This window comes from Rhodnius prolixus, unplaced genomic scaffold, assembly GCF_049639745.1.
Source record: "Rhodnius prolixus isolate KJV_2025 unplaced genomic scaffold, Rpr scaffold_13, whole genome shotgun sequence".
In the NCBI taxonomy this organism is placed as follows: domain Eukaryota; kingdom Metazoa; phylum Arthropoda; class Insecta; order Hemiptera; family Reduviidae; genus Rhodnius; species Rhodnius prolixus.
This window is the reverse complement of record NW_027411583.1, coordinates 2,049,285-2,072,738: the sequence shown is the minus strand read 5'-3', so window position 1 is coordinate 2,072,738 and position 23,454 is coordinate 2,049,285. Positions and strand designations below refer to the sequence as shown.

General features: G+C 36.8%; 1 long non-coding RNA gene across 4 annotated transcripts in view; it reads left to right on the top strand.

Moving 5' to 3' along the window:
- LOC141447924 (uncharacterized) overlaps positions 1-21,059 on the top strand; it is a 108,284-nt gene extending 87,225 nt beyond the window's left edge. For all 4 annotated transcript variants that reach the window (XR_012454685.1, XR_012454687.1, XR_012454686.1 and 1 more), the window contains 2 exons: positions 20,475-20,558; positions 20,641-21,059. This is a non-coding gene — a long non-coding RNA (uncharacterized lncRNA). The remainder of the gene's footprint in view (positions 1-20,474; positions 20,559-20,640) is intronic.
- Positions 21,060-23,454: the final 2,395 nt, after the last annotated feature.

Below are 23,454 nucleotides of genomic sequence, written 5' to 3'. Positions count from 1 at the left end.
TTACTTATAAATACATCCGCTTCGCCCATTCATCCATCTACTATATAAGAGGGTCGTTTAAAAAGTCCGTGCAAAAATAAAAACTACTTAATTTTTTGGGGTAAACCTTTTTTATTTTTCAACATAGTCTCCTTTTAGGCTTATACACTTCGTGCAACGCTGCTCTAGTTTGTTGATCCCTTCCGAATAATAGGATTTGTCCAAGTCTGAAAAATAGCCATTCGTTTGAATAAAATCTTTTTCCCGCCAGCCATTTCTTCATATTGGGGAAGAAATAGTAATCCGAGGGAGCCAAGTCTGGAGAATAGGGGGGATGTGAAACGAGTTGGAACCCTATTTCCATTAATTTTGCGACCACAACTGCTGAGGTGTGAGCTGGTGCGTTGTCGTGATGGAAAAGGACTTTTTTGTGGGCCAATCGTGGGCGTTTTTCTTGCAGCTCGGTTTCCAAACGGTCCAATAACGATGAATAATATGCACCTGTAATAGTTTTACCCTTTTCCAGATAGTCGATGAGGATTATTCCTTGCGAATCCCAAAAGACAGTCGCCATAATCTTTCCGGCCAAAGGAACGGTCTTCGCCTTTTTTGGCGCAGATTCCCCCTTGGTAACCTATTGTTTAGATTGTTCTTTGGTCTCAGGAGTGTAGTGATGTAACCATGTTTCATCCACAGTGAAATCCAGTATTGGGGAAACGACGATTCTTCTGGAACAGCTGCAAACCGTCCTTGCAACACTTCACACGATTTCGTTTTTGGTCAAGCGTGAGCAATCGCGGCACCCATCTTGCGGATAGCTTTATCATGTCCAAATGTTGATGCAAAATATTATGTACCCGTTCATTCGAGATGCCCACAGCACTAGCAATCTCACCCACCTTCACTCTTCTGTCGTCCATCACCGTATCATGGATTTTATCAATGATTTCTGGAGTAGTAACCTCAACAGGGCGTCCAGAACGTTCAGCGTCACTTGTGCCCATATGGCCACTCCGAAAATTTTGAAACCACTTATAAACTGTTCTAATCGAAGGTGCGGAGTCACCATAATGTTTATCAAGCTTCTCTTTAGTCTCCTGAGGCGTTTTGCCTTTCATAAAGTAGTGTTTAATCAACACACGAAATTCTTTTTCGTCCATTTTTTGAAAATCACTCGACTTCCTCGATTCAAACGAATGCCAAACACAAAGAAATAGACCAATCTGGCTGAAACTTGGTGTGTGTTCTTCCAAGAGATGCTACTAACTAAACATAACCTCGATACGCGCCAGTAGTGCTATCTCTCTGACTTTGCACGGACTTTTCAAACGACCCTCGTACAACTATTTACATACAAACTTACAAACTAGTGGATGGATCAGTACTCTATATTCCTGCCATCCTTATAGCTTAACCGAAATTAAAATCACGTAATCCTCTAATCATTTTCTTGCATTCATTCTAATCGGCTATAACTTTTAAATGCATTCATATTTCATTGCTAGCTCTGCTACAGATTTAAGCACATAGATGTTGGTGAAGAATATTATGTCTTCCTAGCGAAATGGTGCATCGAAATACCTGCATATGTCGTGTGGATGTTCATCCAGAGTTTACGAGGATGAAATTCTCCCCTTAAATATATGAAAAAGAAAGGTTTTCTATGGTGCAAACTGCAATAATTTGACTAGAACAAAGGAGAATTCATTTTCTCTATAGATATTAACAGCAGCTATCCTTTAAATATATTCATCAATTTTTCATTAATTTACTGACGCCCGGACGATTGAGAAATTCATGATTCTGGTATTGATTATTTTTCTTCAATAATTTAATATAATCTCTTATTGAATTGCTACTACCTTGGTCTGCTGAAGACTTAGCCATCTTTATCTTGATCTGCCAAGATATCATTCCTCGGATAATGGCCGTTCCTCCTTACTTCTTCTAACTTGGAGTCACCCAAGAACACCACTCACAATGGCACTACAACCCAATTAGTTGGGTCCTGGCCTCCTCGATTTTAATCCGCCAGTCGTCCCTCTCTCTTGCAGCCGCCATCCAGTTCCTAGTTCGCAATAACTGCCTGGCATCCTGCGTCACGCTGTCAAACCATCTCAGTTTCGGACGCCCAACTCTCCTTTTGCGGTCAGGGACTTCCTATAGTAGCCTGTACGGGATCTCTTCATGGGCCATTCTTGCGACGTGTCCAGCCCATCTAAGTGTGATTAGTTTAACTAACGCTATAATATTTGGCTCTTTTGTCAGAGCATACAGCTCTCTGTTCGTTCTGCGGCGCCAAGTCGTGTAACTCACGTATTGGGCCGAAGATCTTACGCAGTATTTTCCTTTCGAATATTAAAAGGCGTTGTTCATCAGCTTTCGTGATTGTCCAGGTTTCGGAGGTATATACCAGGACAGGGCGAATAAGAGTTTTATAAATTCTTAGCTTGGTTGCCCTGTCCAACAACTTACTTCTCATGTGCCTATAAAGGCCGAAGTAACACTTATCCGCGGATATGATCCTCCTGCTGATCTCGCTCGAGACGTCACTATTAGCAGTTACTAGAGATCCCAGGTACACAAAGCTGTCGACCTTCTCAAATGTGTAGCCGCCTACTACTATAACAAATTACTACTATAAATTATAAGGTTTTATTTTTATTAATGCTTAATGTTACCTAAATGTTTTTGTAAACATATTCTTAGATGCAATTTCATTAAGAAATTTCGATAGATTCTAAATGAAAGAGTTAGTTGTAGGGCCTTTGATGGGTATTTTGAGTTTTAAGTTTTAATAAGTACATATTTAAGTATTAACTTCACCCCTTGATTATTATTATTTATTTATTTTTTTTTCTAGCGCATCCACAGCTGAGGTTATTAGCGCTCGGAGCTTTTTTCAGTGCACTGCCGGCCTCCGGACAGTGTTCTCTCGTTACAGACAACACTGTCCATCACCGGACAGTGAGCTGTAAGAAGCTCCTAGGAAGAGAAAATCTAAGGGTCAGCTGCTGGATTCGAACCCGGGACCTCCGCGTGGGAGTCCAGTATGCTAACCTCATAGCTAATCCCTTCCCTTATTATTATTATTATTATAATCACGCAATAAGTGAAATGAAATACATCTACAGTTTACAACAATGAAATACAACAGTTTCAATTTATAATGTTGGCTTAAATACGTAGCTGTAGTCTACTGTATAAACGCATAACATCTATTCCAGTCTAACTAGTTTATAGTTTATAATTATTCCTTCCTAATTTGCAATGAGTGATAAGAGAAATTAACAGTCTATTGTATTAATATTTATTGCTGGCCCAATTAGCTGTTTTCTGTATCTCAAAACTCACTTCCTGTCTAAATTAGCTGATAGTTCGGTTCCTAATATTTTCTTAATTTTTTTCGTGATAAGTGAAATTAATTACGTCTTTAATTGTTTATAATTATAATATATTACTACTTGCTCAAATCCTCTTGTACAGTCTCTCGCTTCCTCTGACATCCCTAATACTCCTCGACGACTGAATCGCCAGTGGCCACGCGACTTCCTTACAGTCTGCAGAACTAAATCTCTCCTCTCTCCTACTCATATTCTCCTCCTCACCATTCCCCTCTCTCATATAGAGAGTGCTACCGCTGGGTAGTTTCTCTTCTCCTGCTCTCTTCCCGCTCCAGTTCATCTCATTCACCTCCTATTTACTTATTGTATATATTTATACAGATTGTAAATCACAAAATAAATAAATAAATAAATAAATATATTACTGGTTTAAAAAGCTGTTGCCTTTTTCAAATTGAAACTAAACCGCTTTGAGTACTTTAACAACTTATTGTGCTTAGATTTATTTTTAATTACGAATTTTTAAACCTGTAAACTTGTAATTGTGTGGGACACTTATTTTATTTTTAATTTAGAAGATACTTTTAATAAATTATTATTATTTTTTTATATATATATTTTGTAATTTACAATCTGTATAGATATATACAATAAGTAAATAGGAGGTGAATGAGATGAACTGGTGCTGGAAGAGCAAGAGGAGAGAAGCTGCCCAGCGGTAGCACTCTCTAAATGAGAGAGGGGAATGGTGAGGAGGAGAATATGAGTAGGAGAGAGGAGAGATTTAGTTCTGCAGACTGTAAGGAAGTCGCGTGGCCACTGGCGATTCAGTCGGCGAGTAGGATTGTCAGAAATGTCAGAGGAGGCGAGAGACTGTACAAAAGGATTTGAGCAAGTAGAGAGAGCAGTATGGAACTTTTGATATTATTTAGTCTTTGCAAGTTGGTCTATGAAAGGGATGTTAAAGTCATGGTGAAGAGTGAGGTTAGTCACCGTAGAAAGGAGCGTCAGCTAGCTGTCGGCAGTAGTTTTGACTGAAATGTCCTGTACAGTCCGTATGTTTTGTAGGTTTGGCTGAACCCCACAGCTCTAGTCCTGTAAGGCCACATAGGTTTGAGTAATAAATTAATTAAAATAAAATATTATAATTTACCTACGAGGGTCGTTTGAAAAGTCCGTGCAAAGTTAGAGAGATAGCACTAGTGGCGCGTATCGAGGTTATGTTTAGTTTGTAGCATCTCTTGGAAGAACACACACCATGTTTCAGCCAGGATTAAAATCGAGGAGGCCAGGACCCAACTAATTGGGTTGTAGTGCCATTGTGAGTGGTGTTCTTGGGTGACTCCAAGTTAGAAGAAGTAAGGAGGAACGGCCATTATCCGAGGAATGATATCTTGGCAGATCAAGATAAAGATGGCTAAGTCTTCAGCAGACCAAGGTAGTAGCAATTCAATAAGAGATTATATTAAATTATTGAAGAAAAATAATCAATACCAGAATCATGAATTTCTCAATCGTCCGGGCGTCAGTAAATTAATGAAAAATTGATGAATATATTTAAAGGATAGCTGCTGTTAATATCTATAGAGAAAATGAATTCTCCTTTGTTCTAGTCAAATTATTGCAGTTTGCACCATAGAAAACCTTTCTTTTTCATATATTTAAGGAGGTAATTTCATCCTCGTAAACTCTGGATGAACATCCACACGACATATGCAGGTATTTCGATGCACCATTTCGCTACGAAGACATAATATTCTTCACCAACATCTATGTGCTTAAATCTGTAGCAGAGCTAGCAATGAAATATGAATGTATTTAAAAGTTATAGCCGATTAGAATGAATGCAAGAAAATGATTAGAGGATTACGTGATTTTAATTTCGGTTAAGCTATAAGGATGGCAGGAATATAGAGTACTGATACATCCACTAGTTTGTAAGTTTGTATGTAAATAGTTGTACGAGGGTCGTTTGAAAAGTCCGTGCAAAGTTAGAGAGATAGCACTAGTGGCGCGTATCGAGGTTATGTTTAGTTTGTAGCATCTCTTGGAAGAACACACACCATGTTTCAGCCAGATCGGTCTATTTCTTTGTGTTTGGCATTCGTTTGAATCGAGGAAGTCGAGTGATTTTCAAAAAATGGACGAAAAAGAATTTCGTGTGTTGATTAAACACTACTTTATGAAAGGCAAAACGCCTCAGGAGACTAAAGAGAAGCTTGATAAACATTATGGTGACTCTGCACCTTCGATTAGAACAGTTTATAAGTGGTTTCAAAATTTTCGGAGTGGCCATATGGGCACAAGTGACGCTGAACGTTCTGGACGCCCTGTTGAGGTTACTACTCCAGAAATCATTGATAAAATCCATGATATGGTGATGAATGACAGAAGAGTGAAGGTGCGTGAGATTGCTAGTGCTGTGGGCATCTCGAATGAACGGGTACATAATATTTTGCATCAACATTTGGACATGACAAAGCTATCCGCAAGATGGGTGCCGCGATTGCTCACGCTTGACCAAAAACGAAATCGTGTAAAGTGTTGCAAGGACGGTTTGCAGCTGTTCCAGAAGAATCCGCAGGACTTTAAGCGTCGTTTCGTCACTGTGGATGAAACATGGATACATCACTACATTCCTGAGACCAAAGAAAAATCTAAACAATGGGTTACCAAGGGGGAATCTGCGCCAAAAAAGGCGAAGACCGTTCCTTCGGCCGGAAAGATTATGGCGACTGTCTTTTGGGATTCGCAAGGAATAATCCTCATCGACTATCTGGAAAAGGGTAAAACTATTCCAGGTGCATATTATTCATCGTTATTGGACCGTTTGAAAACCGAGCTGCAAGAAAAACGCCCACGATTGGCCCACAAAAAAGTTCTTTTCCATCACGACAACGCACCAGCTCACACCTCAGCAGTTGTGGTCGCAAAATTAATGGAAATAGGGTTCCAACTCGTTTCACATCCCCCCTATTCTCCAGACTTGGCTCCCTCGGACTACTATTTGTTCCCCAATATGAAGAAATGGCTGGCGGGAAAAAGATTTTATTCAAACGAGGAGGTGATTGCAGAAACGAATGGCTATTTTTCAGACTTGGACAAATCCTATTATTCGGAAGGGATCAACAAACTAGAGCAGCGTTGGACGAAGTGTATAAGCCTAAAAGGAGACTATGTTGAAAAATAAAAAAGGTTTACCCCAAAAAATTAAGTAGTTTTTATTTTTGCACGGACTTTTCAAACGACCCTCGTAATTTAAATTAAAACTCTAATTTTGCCATATTGATTAAATGCCTTCAATAATTAATTATAATTGTTTCCCCTTATTACTTTTTAATTAGAAATTTTCCAATAAATTCAGGGTCCTTTTCCTAGGCTTAATTCATTTTAAAATTGCAAATTAATTTCAAATTATACCTGAGCACTCTCATTGGACGAGACATTATTATATAGAAGCTAATCATGACTAGCAGTCTTGCAAGTGGATTACCAATTAATTTCCAAGCCCTTTTTCAAGATGGAATTCATTACAAAATCCTGAAATTGGGTTTCTAAATTCACTTTTTATTTTAATTAAAGCGAATTAGACGATTTACCACGTCGTATATAATTATATCAAAAAATAAATTAATTTCTGTTTTTTTTTTCTGTCTCCTTCAAATTATTGGATTTCCTTAATGAGATGGTCCAGCCAATAGCAGGTTTACGAAATTTTAATTAATTATTAACTTACACAAAGTAGTTTTACTAAGATGTAAGAAAATAATTGCCACTGATTAGATTGAACATCAAATTAGAATTATTTTGTTCTACATCCCTTCATATAATTGTAGCATTACTGTTGATATGATTTAGTTTCCTTTTGTTATTGATGATCACAGCATCCAATTATTTCACCGGCTTCCTGTTCTTCTCTTCTTACAGCTAATGAAGATGGAGCCAGTTCACCATTATATGCCTCGTTTCGCTCATCCAATTACCTAATTTAGGTGGAAACAAATGATAAGCCCCGAGTTATGTTACTACGAGTAGCCAAATAGATCTTGCCTCTTTTTTTCGATCAATAAAGTTATTGCCAATTTATAAAGACTTTGTGATGGTTAAAATTTATTTTTTTGGTTAAAATTTATTGGCCACTCACACGAATTACTTTTACTACTAATTGTCGAGGTTTCATCTTGTATTATTGTTTCAAATATTTAATTATTTTTAAACATTATCTAGATTCAGTTTAGGAGGAACCTACCCCTTCTCCTATCTCAAAATGCTTACGTAAAGAAAACTTTTTAGTAGAAAAATAATTCAAAATAAATCTACATTATGCAATTTAGAAGTTTAGCGACAATTTAGGTGGCATTTGCAAAATGGCCTCTGATAAATTCATTCAGTAACGCGATGCATTAGGTTGCGGAAGTTTCTTAAATTCAGAGTTTAAGCAACAATTCTGTTATTGTTATTATTAGCATTATATGTAAGACATAATGCGGTACATTATTCTGAAATGGTACTTTAGAGAGCACTCTGCGGAAAATGCCAAGGATCTAGGAGACGGAAGATCGAGATATCCGTTCTCTGGCGCCAGATTCATTTCGTAATCACAAAAGGAAGGGCATATTCTGCCCAGGCTTTTAGAGATGCTCTAGAACAGGGGTCCCCAAATTACGGCCCTGGGGCCACATGCGACTCCTTGAGGCCACTTATCCGGCCCCCGCCACACTTCAGGAAGGGTAGCTCTTTCATTGGTGGTATGTGGCGGTGTCGCTCACGTACAGTACTGCTTCTGATGTCGCGGGATGCACGCGTCATGGCTCCGGTAGCAGTGTGAAATAACAGCACAAGTAGGAAGAAAGGCAAAGCACTATAACTAAAGCGGGCATTGACCATCTCATTAGCCAAAAGTAGGTCCATAATTCCCACAGAAATACTGGGCAGTTTGGTGATTTAAATTTACTTGTTCTTTATTTTAAATATTGTATTTGTTCCCGTTGTGTTACTTTACTTTAAAATGAGATATGTGCAGTGTGCATAGAGATTAGTTCATTGTTATTTCTGTAGTCCGGCCCTCCCAACGGTCTGAGAGACAGTAAACTGGCTCCCTGTATAAAAAGTTTGGGGGACCCTTGCTCTAGAATAAGATAAGAGAATTGGGATGACCATTTCTATGCTTAAAAAAGCTTAACATCTTTTGCTTTCAAAAGATAGGTTTGTACTCTTTCATCGTCCAACAAACTTTAAAGCCTGCGTTAACTACTTCGAAGAATCACCCGGTAACTCGGAGGCTCTTTTTACGACACTACTACTCCTGTTCTAGCCAAGAGATCAGAGGGCGCCATAGAGTAGACTAAGGAAGTGCTGCGAAAGGAGGGAGGAGCATAAGTCTGGTGTATATCCTTGCTCCCTAGCGCCGAATACTTTCTTTTCCTCCTAGATATTCTGAAGAGGACACCCTTTGCCAGTTCAGCAACATGGAGAGCCGTGAGATTGAGGATTCCCTCAGTACTGGCTATTAAATTAGTCCTTATATATCGTCTTTCTAGTCCTGTTCCTAGAAGCAGTTAGCGGTGAGGTAACATCGCCAGATTTGCCCTTCCTTCCTCAATTCTTATTTTTAAAACCCTCAACATTGTCACTGTCAAATTAGGGGTAAAAACTTGGGGCAAAGCATTTCGTATCTTCTGTAAAATCGGCAACCATCTTTTGCTGCCCAATAAGCAGCAGTGTTATTCCATTTCAACATTTCTTTAAATTCAAATGTTGTAATATTTCACACCTACGAGTATTTCTTTGCAATCTAACAGATGAATTTCAGTTCACTTCCTTTAAGTTCCATGCATTCATTTCTTGAATATGAGTCCATTAGTATATTAAAGATAAATAATTGACGACATTCTTAATTAATTTTAAGGAAATTGTTTAATTCCGGTATGGGAAAAAGAAAATTTAATTTCACCAAAGTACTTTTGAATTAAAGGCTAACTACTTTTACAATTACTTTGTTTTTTCATTTCTTTCTTCTCCATCTCTGTGACTCACATGGAGAAGACAAGGTGGACAAAGATCCCATTTGAGATAATTGCACTTCCGGAGAGAGAAAAAAACTCTCCATTATCCGTCCACAAATAGAAGAAGTAGTAGGATACTACAAAGAGCAGCTCTTTGCCTATAGTAATTATCATTAACAGAGTCAGTAATATACTATAATCAAAAACTGGCCCGATTAGTATAAATAAATTAAGAGATTTCATCGTCTTCATGTATAGAAGAATAAGAAGTAAATTGGAGTATAGAAGGAGGTTATTTATCATTGAACAGCAGAACAGCGATGTTGCATGACAAGCGGAAGAAGAAAAATGCACATTATTTCTCAATTTGTATGGGGTCTCGTTATGGGTTTCTTTTGGGTCTCATTGTGTAATTCATTAAGGGTTTTTCCATATCCTAGCCAGCTGAAGAATGCTTTTTTCCCCTGTAATGGACAATGCTCTCCAGTCAGAACTTCGATCTTGGTAAATAGTGCGTGCTATAAATTCCTAGTATCAAATTTCGTGACTTCAAAATTACATTTATTTACATTATTCTCGTGTTTTATTTATTTCCACGCACTTTTCTCAGCTGTAATTGTAATTTTGTTAACTTATTATCTATTGTAACTGCTTATAATGTAGAATTGTAGCAAGGGGTTGACCCGTGCCTTTACACGGATAAAATACATGGAAAAAGGAAAAGAAAGAGAACAAAAATAAATTCACTTTTACGAAACAAATTTATAATTTTTACAGAGTTAATTATAAAAAAGTACATATATTTTACTTTGTCTACCGAGTCGAAACATAAGAGACTCTCCAACACAATTTTAGGTTGAATACAGGAGGAAAAGTTGTGCATATGTAGATACTTGGATCTTAAGACATCTAATATCGGGCAGATAATTAGGAAATGAATTAGATCATCTCGCATAACGGGCAGGGGAAATCAGTATTAAATTTATAAACCGTATAAAATTTATAAGATATACAGTTGAGGCTTCTTCTCAGATGTTAATCTTAATTGACTGGCAACTCTGATGATATCGATGTGACATTTAAAGTGAACGTAATGTTCACCTAAACCAAAACTGCTAATATTCCTAAGGAAAGAGTTAAATCTAGCGTTTAACAGAGATTCAACATCCTTTCTAATTAGATTATTGTTGAATCTTTTTAACTTATTAACTGTGTCCCAATTTCTAAAAGTAATTGATATATAAGAAGGTGCGCGAAGTGCATGTTTTTATCCAGTCAGTAGTGGCTCGTCAAAAGACCTAAGATCGCTCGAATTGTTTCTAGCCTTAGACATCATACCTTATCATCATCGTAGAACTTGTGCCTTGCCTCTAGCCTCTGGAGCTCGTATTCTTGGGCCAAGCTTGGGCTGCCTTCTTATTATGCTTTTACCTCGAATGCCTAACATCCGGAACCAAAATACTCATCAGAATGGACATACAGGTCTCACAGAATCAATTTTAAAGAAATTACTTGATGGTTCTTCAATTATTAGGTTTACTTCGTATCTAAAAGAGGTCATATTGGCTACATTATTTCTATAAACGTGACGTAGTTACAAATAATTTAGAAAATGAATCTAAATGCATTTACTTCTTCTCAAAAAATAACTTCCCGGAACCGGAAATGGTACTGAACGAGAATAATTTAAAAAATACATAACGCAATATTGGATATTAATTCGTGTAAAATATTTAAATAATTAATTTCCATTTGTGAATTCTAAAGAGTATTACTTTTTTTTTTTAGTCCAGTTTAAATCTCGTTACCATGACTACCATTCTCCTTTATGGTTTGTGTAAAAAAAGAAGAAGTAATGGGAGCAATTTCTCGGTGGTTTATGTGATTATTGTCGTCCGAGAGACTATAGCCCGGAGGCCATTTTCATTATAAAAAGAAGAGCTCCCAAACGACTAACAGCTTCCATCTCATTAATTTCACCAAGTTAATTAGATAAGCTTCTAGACTTACTTAAAGTGAAGTCCGTTATGTTACTTTGCCGTACTACAAATAAAATTCTACAACAAACGTTAAAACTTATTGCCAAGATTTTCTGAATCATTTTATAGATTTTATATTATTTGATTTCTCGCCTTTCTCTCTCTTCACGATATTCTACTGTCAGAGGGAATTGCACCCTAGCAAGCGAGTTTCTATCCAAAACACTTCTTATGGAACCCATTAAGGAACCTGCTGGCAATTCTTGTCGTATCCAAAATCATCTGATTCTTGAATTATTTTTGTAAAAATCTCTTTTCTTGGATAGCAGGGAACTGTGTCAGTTGCAAATGACCCGAGGCTGTTACAGGCCAAATGAAAAGGTGAATGATCATTTACTTCTGTTACACCAGAGGGTGTCAAACTGGCGGCCCCCGAGGTAATTTTTTTGTGGCCCCACGATGTTCTGAAATAGAATGAAAATAGAAGAAAATTGTTATGAAGAAAATATCGCCTAGGGGCATCAAGGCAATACCGTACCCTGTAATTCCCTCCCTCGTTAACCCTTTAGCTACTGAAGACGAGTATACCACGTGGCCCAGTGTCTTACCTGAAGGCCTGCGGACGTGTATAAACACGCTGACTCAGTTTTGTGCGATATTTGGTAGCGATTTGTCTGCCACTCTAAGTGAAATTCAAGAATGATTCGGTTTTAAAAGACAAAAAGAAGTTGGAATTCCCCAAAATATATTCTTACGTTCTCAGTCTTTGAATCCAGATACAGCAAAACTTGTAAGAGAAAATCGCTGGCCAAGTTTCGAGGTAAAAAAGAATAATTTTCGTTTTATAAATACAATTATATAGTGTTTTAATTTATTCTATCCATATTCTAGAATCCTTACCTCAGAATATAAATTTAACAAGATTTGTAAAAGTGATGTGGCCCGCGTGAATCTTGCCTGTAGCACCAATTGGCCCGTGTTTTAATTGACACCCCTGTTTTACGCCATAACAAGTTCCCAAATTTCGCATTTTCTAGGCACTTAATGTAGGGCTATTAATAAAAAATATGGAGTTAAGCATGGTGCCTCTCTCGTTTTTAGCTTATTTAAGAACATTTGCGAAGTTGTAAATCCATATTCGGGATTCCAGATTTTTTGTTTAATGGTAGCCAAATTAGCCAAAATAGTTACCTTTACAGTTTTGTTATATCTTTGTTCAAGAAGTGGTGGCTTTTTATAATTTTTGGAGCAAAACTCTAGAACTCTGCTACAAAATTAGGGATTTCTGTAAGAAAGCGGAATTTCATCGGAGTCTACATATGATCTTAATACAAGGCTTCTCTTGAATTCTGGCTCCCCAGTTCCTGTTTATAATCCAGCCACTGTCCATCCATCTTTGATCTAAGTAATGCGCAGTGGTTAATTTTGTTTTTTGGGGTGAGGAGGGGTACGAAAAAAGGCTGTAATATAAGCCTAGCAACTAGCCTATATAATAAGCCTAGAATTTCATCGTTTTTATAACTTTTCGATTTAATTGGGAACATTTTTGTAATGGAAGGGAAGTTTTAGTTTAGGTTTCCCTTTAACTGCCAATACAGTTTATTTTATAGTTTTAATCGCCTGCATAATATTAATATGGATCAAATGAGAGATTAATGATACTCCAGTTTTCTTTATTTTGGCGGAATAAGCTGCTGGCTATTAGCGCCAAATTGTAATGATTATTCCATATTTTATAACCAGGTAATAAAAAACACTTCCGGGATGATATGGTTGCGCTATAAAAAGCTCTAGAATAATTATGAGTAAAAAAAGGGAAAACTGGTTCTATTTTATTTTCTAAGTACGAGTATATTCATCCAGCTAAGGTTAAGTATGGTGAATTTATTAAAGCTGGACCTACCCTTGCTCCAGACAGTATATTACCAACTCTTCATTTTCCTCTTTGTAAGAAACCTCTTTATATGCACCCCTCCCAGCATTGCCAACTAACTTCCTTTGTTCTAAGCACCAGCCGCTTTCCCAGATATGTAAATTGGCAGAACTGTACAAACAAGTTTTAATTAAATCAGGTGTAAAGGGTGCTACTATTGTACACCCTGATTATATTGCACTTACATTTTATTTATTTAACTGCATTTATTACCTGTTTACTGAAAACAAAAAAATGAGGTAGCTGACGATTGTATCTTTATCGTGAACACTATCAAGAGTATTAACAGTTCTAGGAGTAAACAAATTTTGTTAACTTCAACTTGAAGATTCTTTTCTATAAAACATTGAGCTTCGTGACCGTAAATTATTAAACTAAAGATTCAAGATTGGCGAAGAATCGGTCAAATAAAAAAAACTCGTCTTTTTTTCGTCAACGTTTGCCAGTTTCTGTAACTCAACCATTCCGCATAGCCACGCACTGAAGAAGACAATATATTTGTCGAAACGTTGGCAAAGAGACGGATTGAGAGCTTCAATCATATACCAGAGGTTCTCAAACTTATTTCGTCTGCCGCCCCATTTTGAGAATCTATCTATTAGGGAACGGATTAGCTATAAGGTTAGCATACTGGACTCCCACGCGGAGGTCCCGGGTTCGAATCCCAGCAGTTGACCCTTAGATTTTCTCTTCCTAGGAGCTTCTTACAGCTCACTGTCCGGTGATGGACAGTGTTGTCTGTAACGAGAGGACACTGTCCGGAGGCCGGCAGTGCACTGGAAAAAGCTCCGGGCGCTAATAACCTCAGCTGTGGATGCGCCAAAAAAAAAAAATCAATCTAGCGCCCCCAAAAATTTTTAACTTTACCACATCTTAAAAATCATAATAGGAATCATTACTTTAATTTAATTATAGCGCACCATATGAGTCTTATCCGGTTTCTGAGTTCGAACTTAAATTTTAAATGAGACTGTTCTAATGAGAGCAATAAAATGAAACTTTATAAATAATATTTAGAAATACTTTTATTCAAATTAAAACAAAACATTCTAATTTCAATTTTCAAACTAATCTAATGTGAAGAAGGATGAATCAGATGATTTTTAACAAGTTTGGTTAATATCAGGCTCGAATTTACTCAAAAAACAGCCGCAAGTCACCCGCGTTTGGTACCATGTAAACGATTTCTCTTTCTAGTTAGCAGCATTGCCTCATCATTAAATCCACATTCAAAGAGATACGGCGATGGGATTGCTATCAAAAAATCGTTGAACATCGACCTCAATCCAGAGTACAATCGCAGGATTGGCTTTTGTAGTCAAAATTAACCAAAAAACGAAACAAAAAACAACTAAATAATCGATAGTAGTAGGAAGGTTTTGATTTCAGTTTAAAATATTAGAAAAACACAAATCAGCCATCGCCTCCCTAGACCGTTTCAACATTCCCTCAGCTTTCTCTGGGTCATTCACCGCCTCCCTGTAGGCCTCCAGCGCCTACAACTAATTAATAGCTAAATCAACCTCAAAATTCAGTCATCGAAAATTTGCTTGATCTCAGTTCCCTTTTTTTGTTTTTTGGAATCGAGAAAATTCCCGATTTTTAAATTGCCTTTATTTATGAGTACAACAACATTATCAAAGTACTATATATTGAGCAAAGCGCATGTCTCTGGAAATCTTGTTTGAAAAGTGGTTTTATATGTACGTACATAAGCTGCTTTACTTGGGGTTGAGATCTCTACTGCCTTTACATTTGACCTTCTACTGCCGTTAAAGAGCTTTGCCACCATTCTGTGTCAACTCTGCTGTGGAGTTCTCTGTATATGGTTAGAATCGTCTGGTAAATATCAAAATGAAAACATACACTTCTATGTGCTCATTTTAAGCGGTTTAACAGAGTTACCATGGGAACAGCAAGAATACTAAAAATTACTAATTTTAATTTGTTACTTTAACTCCTAACCGGATATCGATTATTTAATTTAATTATTTTTTATTGATTGTCTATTTGCAATAATTTGATTTGTAATATTATTATCGCTATTTTGAGAAAAACTCCAAGACTGAAAAATCGTTTCATCGGTAAAGTTGCACGATAATCTTACCACACGATTCTCTGCTGGCATCTAAACGAATTATCACATTTGAACTATCTACGATTATCCGTTTTTGAGTTATGCTGACCACTGACAGGTGTAAACATTAATTAATTAAGTGAAATATAGCTCGATCGCACTTCTTCCACCTAAGAGAGGCAAACGAAAGAGATAAAATATACAAAATAAATAAGCGACATGATTTTACATTTAGAGAGTGAGTGAAATTGTGTTTCGATCCAATTTACCATTTGTCCATCATTACTATTGGAATGAATTTTTGGGGTGTGGTCAATATGTAGGAATATGCTGGTGGAGACAATGGATGAAGGGTGCACTGCAATCAACCTGGCCGTTCGAAGATAAAATAAATAAATGGAATCTAATTAGCTGGCTGGAGGCAACCATTGAGGGGCGGCGATGAGAGGTACAGATCGGCAGGAGCGGAAGCTGGATTAACCGGGGTGACACTGTACCATCAGCACGGATGGAACTGGCCAAAATAAACAGCATTAATCCAATTTGGACAGCTCCCTTTAAGTTCCCATCCCAATATGGCGGCCGAGCCATGAAAGTACGTTTTGTGCTAAATTAATTTAACATTGACGAAAGATTCTTTTTAAGGCAAAACTTGGTTATTTTCAACTATTTTAATTTTTACTGCAATACCGGGTCAACCCGCCACAGAGGTGGAGCAAGCCCCTAGTACTCCGTCATTTTCCAAAAATCAGTTTAATCTTCTGGGTCCCCTAGGGATTTTAATTTTGTAAATCAATTTTGAAAAATTCTTAAGCCGAATATAGAAGCAAAAGATGCTTCTTAAGAAATGGAACACCCCGTTTTCAGGCAAGGTTCATGTTATTCAAAATATGTGTATTAATATCGCCTCGCTGTAGATCGTCCAAAATAAATTCCTCAGGCTTGTGACAACTTCTCTCCGCTACAGACCGTATTATAGACTTACTCTCTAACACCAGCATGGACTATGTAGAACACTACATCAAGTACCTCGCTACTGGTTTCTTCAGTAAATGTGAATCAAGTCACAATCACCTCTACAGACAAATAGGGGACTATAGTTTGGACACGGTGTACAGGCACAGGAGAGTTAAGGACTCGCTGAAGTAAAACTTTTCTTAGAGGCTGAGGGTTTTTCATTGTTTTTCCTCTCATTACTTACTTTTATATTCTGTAACAATTTATGTAATTAGGTGGAGGTTACAGTATTTATACTGACACTCCTCATGTACATATGTATATACCTTCAATTGTTAAATAAAGTTTATCTATTCTATTCTATACGTGTATTTTGCTATGAGGGTATTTGCGAATACTTTGGTAAAAAGGGGTTTACATCAGATCAGAAAAACAAGCTATGTTTTCAGGAGCTGAACTGTGTTTTCACTTACAGGTGTTAGGTGTTAGGAAAAGGCTCCTGCGGAACCGTGTTGGGTCATTGCAATCATGTCAGAATCAGAGAGTTTCCCTTCAGTGGCTCCTGCGGAACAGCGTCGGATCATTACCATCGTTTCAGTATCAAACAGGTTTCCTTCAATGTTGATCTCCAAAGACTGTCCAAGAGGTTCTCTCCCCTAGCATCGGTCCAGATTTAAGGTACTAGCTTTTCCGGCTAGCAACCTAATTCTATAACACTAGTGTCTGGCCATCTTTTCGTGATTGTCAAGGAAGTGAATGATGTTGCTCGTTCCCCCGCAGACCAAAAAGAACCGTATTGGAGAAGTAACTCTATTTTACTGAGATTAATTTCTACAACTGTCAGTTATAAAATATATCATCCACCTGTCGTAAGTTCAGCTTTATAAAGCCAGTTTTGATATGAAATGTTGTCTACCTAGTATGTCACGTCATCTTTTCTTGAAAGGTTAAACTGCTGTTATATTATATTTATCTGTTTAATATCAAACACTTTTATTTCTTCTTTCCTTGTGTGAGTGAGTAGGCATTTTACTGTGGGTAGTCAATATAACGGAAGTTTCCATAAAATTCAAATTTGATCTTTACGAATAGGTGCTAACAAAAAACCGGAAATTAGCTTTTCGATAAAATCAGCCATTGGAAGTGCCATTTTGCAGATATTTTTTATTTATTTTTTCAACTTCGTCTGATCATTGCGCACAAATAATTCTACAGCATTTATTTGAATGATTTCTCCTAAGAAATGCTTTTTAACGCTGTTTTATGCGAGGCGGAAGCTTTCTTCATTACGGATTTATAAATTACCTGCTTCTTTTACTTATGCGAATGTTACACAAAACAGAAGAAAAAACATGCCTCTATTTATTTCTTCGCCCTTCGCAATCGCTGTAATTTTGATTACAATTCCAATTTTGATTGTCACAATCAGTGATCATTGATGTAAGAAGTACAAATAACGAAGTACGTATGAATATATAGGCTTCGTGACCGTAAATTATTGAACTAAGGAATTCAAGATTGGCTTTGGAATCGGTCAAATAAAAACAACAACTCGTCTCTTTGCCAACGTTTCGACAAATATATTGTCTTCTTCAGGACCTGGATATTACAAATACACAAACAATTCAGTAACACAGAAAATCAGTAAAAAAACAGTAATATTTTTTTTTTTTTTTTTTTTTAGATCTTTTATTGCAATTTACCACTGCAACAGTTGTTGCAACAAGCAAATACGGTGAAAGGGAAAAGAAATAACGGGAAATCATGATTGGAGAAGGCACCCAGTGGTGCCACTCCAGTAACGTGCTTAAGATAAGAGAAGATCACGAGGCCATCTTCTCTTCAATCTCCTTAGAGGATTACCTGGTAATGTGGAGGAAGATAGGTGATCTATGAGAGGGTTAGGATGAGCTGCTGTAGAGGAATGAAATTTGAAGAAACGAGTGTTAGCAAGATCTGTAATGAAAGGAATTTTGAGGTCATTATGGATAGTGAGGTTAGATACATAGAACGGAGCGTTAAGAAGTTTTCGAAGTATTTTTGACTGTAATGTCTGGAGGCGTAGTGAGTTGGAACGCTTAGTCGATCCCCATACTTCGATGCCGTATGACCAAATGGGTCGCAGTAACATTAGATATAAGAGTCTTTTGTTATGTAGGTTAAGTTTCGAACGTTTGTCAAGTAGTCTGGCGAGAAGTTTGTAGCGTTGGTTAGTTTCTTGTCTTTTCAGTCTAGTATGGGGATTCCATGTCAACCGTTTGTCTAGGTGCAGTCCAAGGTAACGTACTTTGTCCACAGCTGGTATAGGAGTTTGGTTCAAGATGACAGGAGGTAGGATTTTCCGTCTGAGAGTAAATACTATAAACTTAGACTTCGTAACGTTGGTTTTGATTCTCCATTTGAAAAGCCAGTCCTGTAAGTGGTTGATGTGTGTTTGTAGAGTTCGTGTAGCGATAAGGGGATCGGAATGTGGAGATAAGATAGCAGTATCGTCAGCAAAGGTGGAGAGGATAGTATTTGGATGTTGAGGTATGTCTGCTGTATACAAGGAGTAAAGAATAGGACCTAGGACACTGCCCTGAGGAACACCAGCTCGAGCTAGACGGATATCAGAGTCTGCTGCTCCACAGTTGACTCTGAAATATCGATCTTTTAGGTAAGATTTGAGGATGAGGTAGTAAGTATGAGGAAGAAACAGTAATATAAAAATAAAATACAATAAATTCTTTATAATTATTGAAAACTTACTCAGTTTTTTTACTGATTTTCTATGTTACTGATTCTCTAAATTGTTTGTATTTGTGTATTTGTAATATCCAGGCCCTGAAGAGGAAAATATATTTGTCGAAACGTTGGCAAAGAGACGAGTTGTTGTTTTTATTTGACCGATTCCAAAGCCAATCTTGAATCCTTAGTTTATTACGATGTATGTTCATTGAAATACAAAGTATCATTGAAGCGCCACGGTAGCCGTGCGGTTAGAGGCGAGACCTGTAAAGCTAATATGTATTGTGGTACTGGGTTCTATTCCCGGTCTTAGGCTTTGGATTTAATTTAATGTTTAATATGGGAAATTTACAGTAAAGTATGTTTGCTATTCTCCTCCGTACACGACACCTAATTTGGTAGTTGGACGTAAAGCTGCATGAAAAAATAGGCTATTACTTTACATTATAAACGGCCAATATGATCATATTATCACATTAAATGAAAACATCAAGTAATTCCATCTTAACTAGAATTGTTACCTCCTTCTACATGTACCAAAACTCAATATTCTCAACTTGTTCCCATCTTTTTTTTTCTGTTCCATTACTATCGATTACCATTGTCTGTAAGTACGCAATTTGTATTCTTTTTTAGATGGGCTACATTGATTTCAATTTGCATCACAATTTCCTCCGGTAATGAAGCGAAGGACAAAAACCATTGTTTTGTCACAGAAGTGAGGTAATGGGAGACGAGATATAAGAGGGATAGCAGTGTAATGTGCTGCTCGCTTGTTTTTTTTTATATATATATATATATCTACTGGGGTGTTTAGTTTAACAAAAACAGTTGGCCCACATGTTTCAATTCTACAGGCATTACCAGAGGGGTAGCGTTACTACGTAGGATCGATGTTGTAGTTTCAAGTTTTGCCAAACATGTATCCAGGCAGTGTGTGTGGTGGCAGATTAACACTAGGGCTAAATCTGTCGTTGAGTTTAAGTGAGATAGGTCTCATAGACCTATTCCCAAAGTGCTAGTTAGAGATTTGATACCAATCGGGTTATGACCCATATCTATTCGTGTTCCCTTGATTATTCAAAATTCCCAACGATGTTCTCTAGATTGTACAATTGTACAATAAAAGTATTACTAGTATTTTTACTTCCTTCTATCAGCCTCTAAGGAAAGTACCGCTATCATGCTCATCAACTACGAAAATCTCGTAACTCGGCAGTATCATTTTAGATAGATAGATAGATTCTACCGGGGGAATTGGCTATTCAGCCTACGCCACCGCGACACCCCAAGGATCTATTGTGGCACCCCCCTAGTTGGAGACCCTCCCCCTATCCTGTCCTTAACCGAACTGTGGAATTGGGAACAGTATCATTTTACTGAACAGTGATTTTTCGAAAAAAGCTGCTAAAATTTTTGAGTATTTTATTTTTAATTCAAAAACATAAAAGTAAAACGTTCGTTCATTTTCAGGAAACATCCAAAACGGCAAAGTAGTGTGGCTTTATCATATCATTCATTGACCACACTCCGTATGGATTACTTCACGTTACAAAGGTAAGTAATAATACTTAAAAAAAAAAAAAATACATTATTTCGATAATTATGCGAAACTTTTATCATAATATTCTTCTTCCAGATGTCTACATTGGCCAGCTTTTTGAAACGATGCTAATAAAAGGTCAGTGGAGTATTGGCAAACTATCAGATCTAAGAACCGGGTTACTCATATGAAGAGAAACCGATTCAAAAGAATTAATTCAGAAATGCCGCCAGTGAACATTTGAATTATGGACCCACAATCTATTATGGTGGACGTACAATGGACTCTCCAATCAGAGTTTTTCTATTAATCAGATTGCCAACAATGAAAAATTTTAATTTTTTGCTTTTACGATAAAAGATATTGTTTATTTTGACATAAATGTGCACAAATGTGATTTCTTTAAGTAAAAATTAAAAACTAAACGTTCAGATTTTGTCTTTTTAAAAAGTAACATGCATACACTGTATCCAACACTATAAATTAGATTAAATACGTATAATAAATAAGAAGCAGATGGCTATATGTTCGGACTTCCTATTTCTTACATTTCCTTCTTATTTGGCAAATAATGGAAAAAAGGTAATATCTAGCCAAGTGCATACCGGAAGACATCCTTTTCAACGCCAAACTAGCTCACTCACTTCCTCTTCCATCGTACTACTCAACGAAAGAAAAAGGAAAAAAGGGTTTTCCCACTTCCAACATGTACTACTGTCCTGTATTCAATGTACGGACACCAGAGGACACCGATTTTCTCGTTAAACCTGCTTCCAGTTTCTTCTTCAGTAAGGAAATGCGAGCTAGTTACGCCAGTTAAAGGAGGTTTTCCGGAAATGAGAACCACAATACAGGCGAGCACTAGTTGTGACAAAAAAAGGAAGACCTTCTTCCACATACTCAACGCGGAAAAGGAATCGTGAGCTATTTAAGTCAAATAATATGTGTCTTCCAGTAAGGAGCACCAAAATACAGCTCCAGCACAAGGAGTAACCAATAAGGTAGAACCTTTTTCTACACGATTAAAGCGAAAAATACAGGAAATATAGTGAAATGATAATTAATTAGGTCTGATAAAGAGAGTTATCCAGTGAGGAGAACAATAAATACAGGCCAGCATTAGATGTTACAACTAGGGTAAGTCTTTTTCTATAGACACAATTCGAAAAGCCAAACGAACCGTGAGGAAGTTAGGCCAGAAAAAGAGAGTTCTTCCGGTAAGGAGATTAACTATGCACGCCAGTAATAGATACTGGAAATAAGGTAGATACACTTCTACAAATACAATGCGAAAATCAAAGGAAATTTGAACTAGTTCTACCAGGAAAAGGATATACAGGGATAGAGGGAAAGAAGATTTTCAACTTCTAGATGTATGTTAGAATCTAGCTTCAGCGTTAATATTAACTATGAAATGGAGAAAAAGCAGCATTGCTAAGAAAATAGAAGACTATTTCCAATTATTTCCGTTGTTTTTACTTCTTATTCTTCAAAATAGATCGACCCAACAAGTACAACCCAGCAGTACCATTAATATTATCCATCAAATGCAGAAAATGCCACATTACACAGAAATTAGGAGAGAATTTCCACTTTTTTCAGTTGTCTTTACTTCTTATGCTTCAAAATAGATCAACCTAACCGGTACAACCCAGCATTACTCTTAACACGAACTACCAAATACAAAAAGTGCATCTTTCCACAGAAATTAGGAGAGTATTTCCACATTTTTCCGAGGTATTTACTTCCTATTCTTCAAAATAGATCTACCCAACGAATACAACCCAGCATTGCTCTTCACACGAACTACCAAATACATAAACTGTTACATTACACAGAAATTAGGAGGGAATTACATCTTTTTTCCGTAGTTTTTACTTCTTGTTCTTCAAAATAGATCTACCCAACAAGTACAACCAGTATTTTCCTTAATATTAACTTTAAAATGCAGAAACTGCTACATTACAAAGAAATCAGGAGACTATTTCCACTTTTTTGCGTTGTTTTTACTTCTTATGCTTCAAAATAGATCGACCCACCATATACAACGTAGCATCACTATTAATATTAACTTTTAAAATTAAAAAACGGCTGTATTCTAGAGAAATTAAGACATTTATTTCGCGTTTACTAGTGGTTTTTACTTCTTGTATCTCAAAATACGAGAAAGATCGTAGATCCACCCAACTTGCGCAATACAGCATTGCCCATAACACGAACTACCAAACGGAAGAATTGTGGAAAAATTAGAACATTATTTCTCATTTTACAATTATTTTTGTTTTATCTAACAAGTACAGTGTATCACAAGCCTTCATGATAATTCAAATACAATATAATCCTAGAGATATTTGGGCATTATTTCCAGTATTTTTCGTTGTTTTTACTTCTTATTCTTCAAAATAGATCCACCCAAAAAGTACAGCCCTGCATTGCCCTTAACATTAACTTTCAAGTGCAGAAAGTGCATCTTTCCTCATTACATCCGCTTTTTTCATTGGTTTTGGCTACTTAATTTTCAAAACAGGTCGACCCAATGTGTGCAACCCCGCATCGCCCTTAATATTAACTACTAAAGCCAGATAGTGCATCTTTCTTAAGAAATTAGAAGACAATTTCCACTTTTCTCCGTTGTTTTTACTTCTTATTCTTCAAAATAGATCAACCCAACAAGTACAACCTAGCATTGCCCTGAATATTAACTACTAAATGCAGAAACTGCTACATTACAAAGAAATCAGGAGACTATTTCCATTTTTTTGTGTGGTTTTTACTTCTTATTCTTCAAAATAGATCCACCCAAAAAGTACAGCCCTGCATTGCCCTTAACATTAACTATCACGTGCAGAAAGTGCATGTTTCCTCATCTTTTCACGGAAATGGAGACAACAATTCCACATTTTTCCGTTA